Below are 6,877 nucleotides of genomic sequence, written 5' to 3'. Positions count from 1 at the left end.
AACCCTCTTCAATCTTGAGGTTCTAACCCTAATGGAGATCTCTCTCCCACCAAGGCAACAAATCATGCAAACCAAATAACAATAAGATCAATAAGGCAAGCAAGCATTAAACAATCAAGAATGAAACTTAATCAAACTCGGATTAAATAGAAACACTAAGCAAACCCACAAAAGATGAGAATCCTAGGGTTCACAAGCCCAAATACCCTCTAGGGTTTTAGCTCTCCATGGAGCAACATACAAAAACACACCATCATTGAATGAAAGTACATTAAAACCATAGAAATAAACCCCTTTATATATGAGCCGATGGCCTTGATGGAGAGCTTCGGACGTCTTGAAGGACCCACTCGAAGCTAGGTTCACGGTGGCTTCCTTGATGCTATGACGGAGGAGGAATCGATCAAAGTTGGTGACGAAGCACCTCCAAAGCTGCAAAGACCTCCTCTCCAAACCCTAGCCGTCTCACCCCTCAACAGCCGCACAAAAGATGAGAAAGAATAGGGCAAAACGGCTATTTATAGGCCTTAGATCGCGTCTGCCACGTGCCCTCACGCGCCCGTGTGGATTTTCTACAGTAAGATTTCTTCATCGACGTATTTACAGTACTTTTCATGAAAACGCGGTCCAAACACTCTTCTCTTGAGGCCACATGTCCGGGCACACGTCCATGTGGTAGGCTATAAAACTTTTCTTCATCGACGTATCTTTGAGAGGTCTTGCAATCTTCACAAAGAGAAGGAACATGAAGATGTGGCTGCCTTTGTGCCCTTCCAACTAGTGAATTGACTTGAATCTTCTTGGAAGTTGGCACACATCTCCATGTTTATGAACTGCTCTCGTGTCTTGGTCCTTGAATTGAACAAGAACTCCCAACATTGTGTCTTTATAGCCTATCTTTGCTTCCTTTTTACTCTTCAAGGCATTCACAACCTATATGCATTAAAGAACACCAAATACACAATATGAGACATAAACCACAGTAAAAATGATGCTCAATGCATGTAAAACATATATAAAAAATATGTCTACTCAAGCACTTATCAAGGAGCAAGCAAAGCGTGCTTCTCCTATTGAGCAGAAAATACCTCAAGCCTAAAATAATCAGTGAGAGGAGCATGCCCGTGCTAAAACCGTGTTCAGCCTGAATGTACCCCTTGCTTGAATTTTCACTGGGTGATCCTTCAGGCAAAGTAAATCAGTGGGACTGAGCACGATCAAGTTTAGCCCGTTTTCCACTTGAGCACTTAGTAAAAATCTTCATTCTCCTTTCGTTTCATCCCCGATTTCACTCCAAATTGTTTTCAAACCCCAAAATCCTACACAAGGAGCAACTATACCCAAAATAGTACCGAATATACACAAAATTATGCTAAAGGACGAGTAAAATAATTAATTGAGGGTAAATAAATATGATATGAAATGCACTCATCAAATACCGCCACACATGAATCGTTGCTTGTCCTCAAGCAATCTCACATCACTCGATAAAAGAACATATGAGTGTGTCACTTCTGATATCAGGTAAATAACAAATTCTTAAGTATAAAGGGAACAACAAGAGTTAGTGAAAACATTTTTACTGAATAAAAGACTACACCTTTACTTCAAAGACCTTGTGTGTGTGTGCACAGCCCTAAATTGAGTGCCCCATAATCTCGAGGAGCCAACCTAACACCCTCAACCTGAATTACACTAAAACGGTGGGTAGTAGCTTCATGCACCATAGAGATAGCCTTTTCTCCCGGTAGGTCATCAACTGTACAGTTGTAATGCCCAAAATTCAACTACTCAAAAGCGGCTTTCACTCTACTACGGCGTAGCTCTTTCTACGATCTTTTTATACAAACAAAAATGTAAAACTTAATTGGTAGGGCATTCCAATTAAGGAATCCGTGATAAGTGCTTGTGTGATAAGAATGCAAAGTGTTCTTTCCTTATGATGAGCATTACTTTTATTGGGTTTTAGCTCTAATATATGTGCATTTATGTTACTTTCATGCATATAGGGTTGTGAAGCCAATTGGTAAGGAAAGAAGCCAATTTAGATTGTGAAGGCACTATTTGGAGGAAATCTTGAGAAGGTTCAAACGCGAAGACATAAGTCGGGTTCAAGATGCAAAAATGTGTGCCAACCTCCTTGTATTTAAGTTAGCATGTACTGTAGCAAAATAATGTAGCAATTCACTGTAGCAGGTATTGATCACGGCCGGTCGAAAAAGTAAAGTTCAGAGAATCCACACAAGTGTGAGGAAATTATCCACGCCCGAGCGGAATTTAGACAGGCCCGTGTGGAGAATCCACAGGGGCGAGTGGATGCTCGATTCCAGCCCTATTTAAAGCCAATTTCAGCGCCGATTTCAGCTTTCTTTTCTTCATCTTTTGCCCAACTTGAGAGAGGGTTGTGGCTAGGGTTTTGAGAGGTATTGGTAAAGGATTTGTAGAGGTTCTACGGCTTCAACATCGCGCTCCATTTGGAAGAAGGTTAGTGGGAGAGCTTTCGTTGGCACCGATTTGGCGAGGTGTATCCTAGGCCGGGCAAAGGGACCTTTGGAAGAGTCGAGGCTTCTCCACAAAACCATCGTTATGACTATCGAGGGGGTTTTGAGTAAATTTTTTGGGTGACTACCAAACTTTGCTCCATTTTCAGTTTGAGCACCAACTTTCAATTTGTATCAATTTGAGCACAAAGTTTTAATTTTATTTCTCCGGCAGGGCATTTGGGGAATTCCGATCACAAATTAATGATGTGGCAGCCGGAATGGTGACATGGACTCCCTGTCGCTTCGTCAGTTCATTGCCAGCTCAGCGACTTATACACGTGGCGGCCATGTCAGCAAGGGCTTTTCTCCCTCTTCCCCTCTCCCCCCGATCGTTTCATCATCCTTTCCAATTTCTCCTTCCCTCCCGACCACTTTTTGCTTCACCGACCATCGGTCGAGCCCTAATAGCCACCATTTTTTCTTCTCTTCAATTCCCCTCTTCCCTTATTTCTTCATCTCTTTATATCCCGACCACCGGTGTGCCCTAACAGCCATATCCTCTTCCCCCTTTTCTCCGACACCTCGCTTTAGTGAAGAAGCGAGGTGTTGGAAAGCTACCATTGATACAAAAAAAAAATCAAGGAAAAACCTTCAGCACCTATTCAAGAGTCAACTTCTCAAGATGTAAAAGATAAGGCCAGGCTGAGAAGAACTAAAACAGTACACGTAGAAGATGATTCTGCTTCATCTTACAAATTGAAGTTCAAAGGCGGAAAGGTGATCAACCTTCCTCCAGAGAGTAGTTCACCAGTAAAGCTCAGGTTTAGAAGAAGAAGAGTTGTCGAGAACTCAAACAACAATGTTGGGGTGATGTGGAGAAGAAGCTTTAGTCGGAAGAGTAGCAAGAGAAGAGGATTGGCCGGAGTAGTATATAATGATCCCAATACTGGAGCTCAAGTTGTTGTTTTAAGGCATCAAGATGTTCAGCAGAAAGATGATCAAGGCCTGTTCAACAATGTGATTGAAGAAACTGCTACTAAGCTTGTAAAGTCAAGAAAGAGCAAGGTGAAGGCATTAGTAGCTGCTTTCGAGACTGTGATCTCTTTGATCAGAGGACCCAAATAGTAATGCCCATTTACATGTGTTTGTGTGAGAAGGTTATTCTTGTGTATATCTTGGGAATGAAATTTCAATTAGCTTGAAAAACTAGCTTTGAAGATTTTGACTTTGTATGTGAAATTAATTTGTCAATAAAAAGAAAATCTTCAATCTTTGTGATATCTTTTGTGGATCAGGCGTTCATTGATATTTTACTAGCTGAAGGTAATTCATATTAATTACTTAATTCATGTTAAGAGTTGGTTGATGTTTATCTGTAATGCTTTTTTACTGTTCTCTGAATTATACATACAATGTGATGATAGATTTGGAAAATTCTTTTCAATGTAATGTGTATGTATTATAAATTGAGTATTAAAATGATACATCATGCAACAATCATCAATTACAAGCTCATGTTATGGATTTTAAAATGCAGAATTCATGCATTTCGCCATTCTTATTGTGCTAAGTTTTAATGGTTGTGATTGATAGAAAAGTATATTGTTCAGAAACATAAAAATGAATGTGGAGTTCTTCCTGTTGTTTGTATTGACTTCACCTTCTCAATTGTCTTCAATTCATCATTCCTTCTCTTCTCTTCTGCAACTCCTCTTGCTCCTCCGGCAATTTGATCAATTCTTGACATCTCATTCCAATACTCTTGTAATGCTCTCACTCTTCTCGTTTCCAATGTGCTCTGCAACTCCAAAAAACAATCTTGCCGTATTAGTGTTTCTTTTGCATGGATTTTATGACAAGTTAGAAGAATAAAAAAAATTATTCAGCAACCTCTTTTTGGTCCAATTTCTGCTTGGCTTTAATCTTCTTTTCATTTTCCCATTCCAAGATCGTTGCATTCATCTTATCATACATGTTTTTCATCGAAAACATTTCATCAGTTGATCATGAACAAGAAGTATATTTCTACAGAAATACTCTGTTTACCTTTTCTGAATTTTATCCAGCTCTGCTTTCTGCCATTCACTTGTTTTTGTTCCAAGTTCACTAGAGACCTTACTAACCGGTTTCACATTCATCGAAGAACTCATCCCCGGCTTCCTATTTTTGCCACTATCATACACATTCGGTCCTGGTTCATTCAGATAATTATCAGAAAATGCCAGACTCTTCTTCATTGAAGGAAGCTTGGTTTCAGAAACCTTCATAGAACTTTCACCTACAGTTAAAAGTTAAAAAAAATACACAAAATTTTAAATTGACTGCACATTAGTAATTCACCAAATCCACAATCCACAAACAATACATATCTAAAAAAACCAAAAACAACAATTGAGGAAGACAACCTGTTGTCACCAAAAACATCACAAAATTGAATTTCCAGAGTTCATATTTCCAATTTTCACATATTCAAATTTCACATTCTACATATTTAGCATTTTTGAAACATCACAAAATTGGATTTCTTGAGTTCATATTTCCAAACTTCACATATTCAGATTTCACATCTACATATTTAGCATTTTTGAAACTTCACAAAATTGGATTTCCTGAATTCACATTTCTACATATTTAGTATTGTTTGAAGCATCACAAAATTTGATTTCTAGACAAATTTTTTCTGAGTTTCTTGTTTATGCTGCTCCCGGAGGAATCCACATTTTCCTTTTTTTTTTCCTGCATCTCTTCCTTTATCTAAGCTTTCTGACGGCTTCTCCTTCATTCATGACCTCAACACAGGGATTCTCAATTTTCTTTGGTCATTACTAATGGCTATTGTATTTTTACCCTTTTCCTTTGGTACATGTTGCTCTTCTAAATTTGTTGTTTTTCCCTTAAGCCCTCTTGTCTCCTTTCCTTGACTAGCACTTGATGAGATGTGCATATTTTGAGGTGCATATTTTGATGTGTTGATGATCTACAGTGAAATGATGTACAATTATTTTATATATTAGCAAGTACATTGTTGTCAATGAGGCTTATTAACATTAAGTAAATCTGTGATACGGGCTTTGTTTTGTTGTGTGCAGGTGTTCCATGATCTTCATAGCAATGGTCTCTTACTATGAGGTCAACCTGAGATAGGTTTCAATGGTAGACATGGAGTGTAAATTATCTAATTGAAATTCAACCATGTTGAAGGGAAAAAAAAAGAACCATCACATACTTGCTGAAAATGCTCTTGCAGGACATTGGGATCAATGTTTATACCCTGTTTTAAAAAAGCAATCCATTTAATTCAGATAGTTAAAAGGATAAAAGATAAGATGGTATAGTTATTCGCAACTCACATCATTATCTTGGATTAATACAATAGCTTCTGTTGTACTCGTTGTGTCTTCAGGCTGTTGATCACCCTATAAATCATAACCATCATTAGCATCTAGAGAGTATGGCCATACATATATATCTGCAGCATGTTAACATAACCAAACAAAAAATTTTCTACCTTTGACCCATGGAATCTTTTATTGTGGCCTATTACACCACAGATACTACACTTAATTTTCAGACCAACCCTAGAAACTCTTCCCTTGTTGAATCCAGCCTCTTCTCCTTCTTCTCTCCTTCTCAGCTTTGTCTTCCTTCCCCTCTTCATGTTCACAGGATCAGGTGGAATCATGGGTTCTTCATCACTTTGTGGCCATGCGCTCTTTTGCCCCTGTGGGTTTTTATAATATTCCTATATGTTGCTAGAAACTTTGACACATGATAACATTCATCTAAATGATTCTCAAGTCTTTCTTTATTATAGTAGATTGCTGAAATTGCATGACAACAAGGAATTTCCGTTAACTGCCATTTCCTACATGTGCATGTCATTTGTTCATTGTCCACCACAAATTGCCCATAAGGGCCCAAGACTTGGTACGGCTGGCACCCTGACCAAGTTGTGTTGTAAGCCCAACTTAAGGTCTTTGCTCGCTCTAATTTTTTTACAATCTTAGGGCAATGAGTTGTGTCACATTTTGCCATGGAATCCCTTTGTTTTTTGTATCCTGATCATAAGCCTTGTTCTAATTAACTCATTCATAGTAATTATCCCCCTGGTTCTAGCTTCTAATATTATGCTGTTAAAATACTCACATAGGTTATTCAAGAGCATGTCACACTTGAATTGTGTCTTGAAATGTGACCTTGTCCAATGGTGATGACCTATTCTCTTTAAGTATTCACATGCGTGGGGGGACATTGTATTTAGAACATCCATTTCCTTATTAAATGCAGGTACGTATGAAGCCCTAGCACAATTCCATAACTGATCTTTAAGGGTTTTTCCTCTAATGAATTTATTGTGTATGTGTCGAACACAAAACCTGTGTTCACTATTAGGG

The sequence above is a fragment of the Dioscorea cayenensis genome, chromosome 3 (assembly GCF_009730915.1).
Source record: "Dioscorea cayenensis subsp. rotundata cultivar TDr96_F1 chromosome 3, TDr96_F1_v2_PseudoChromosome.rev07_lg8_w22 25.fasta, whole genome shotgun sequence".
Classification (NCBI taxonomy): Eukaryota; Viridiplantae; Streptophyta; class Magnoliopsida; order Dioscoreales; family Dioscoreaceae; genus Dioscorea; species Dioscorea cayenensis.
This window is presented reverse-complemented; position numbering follows the sequence as displayed.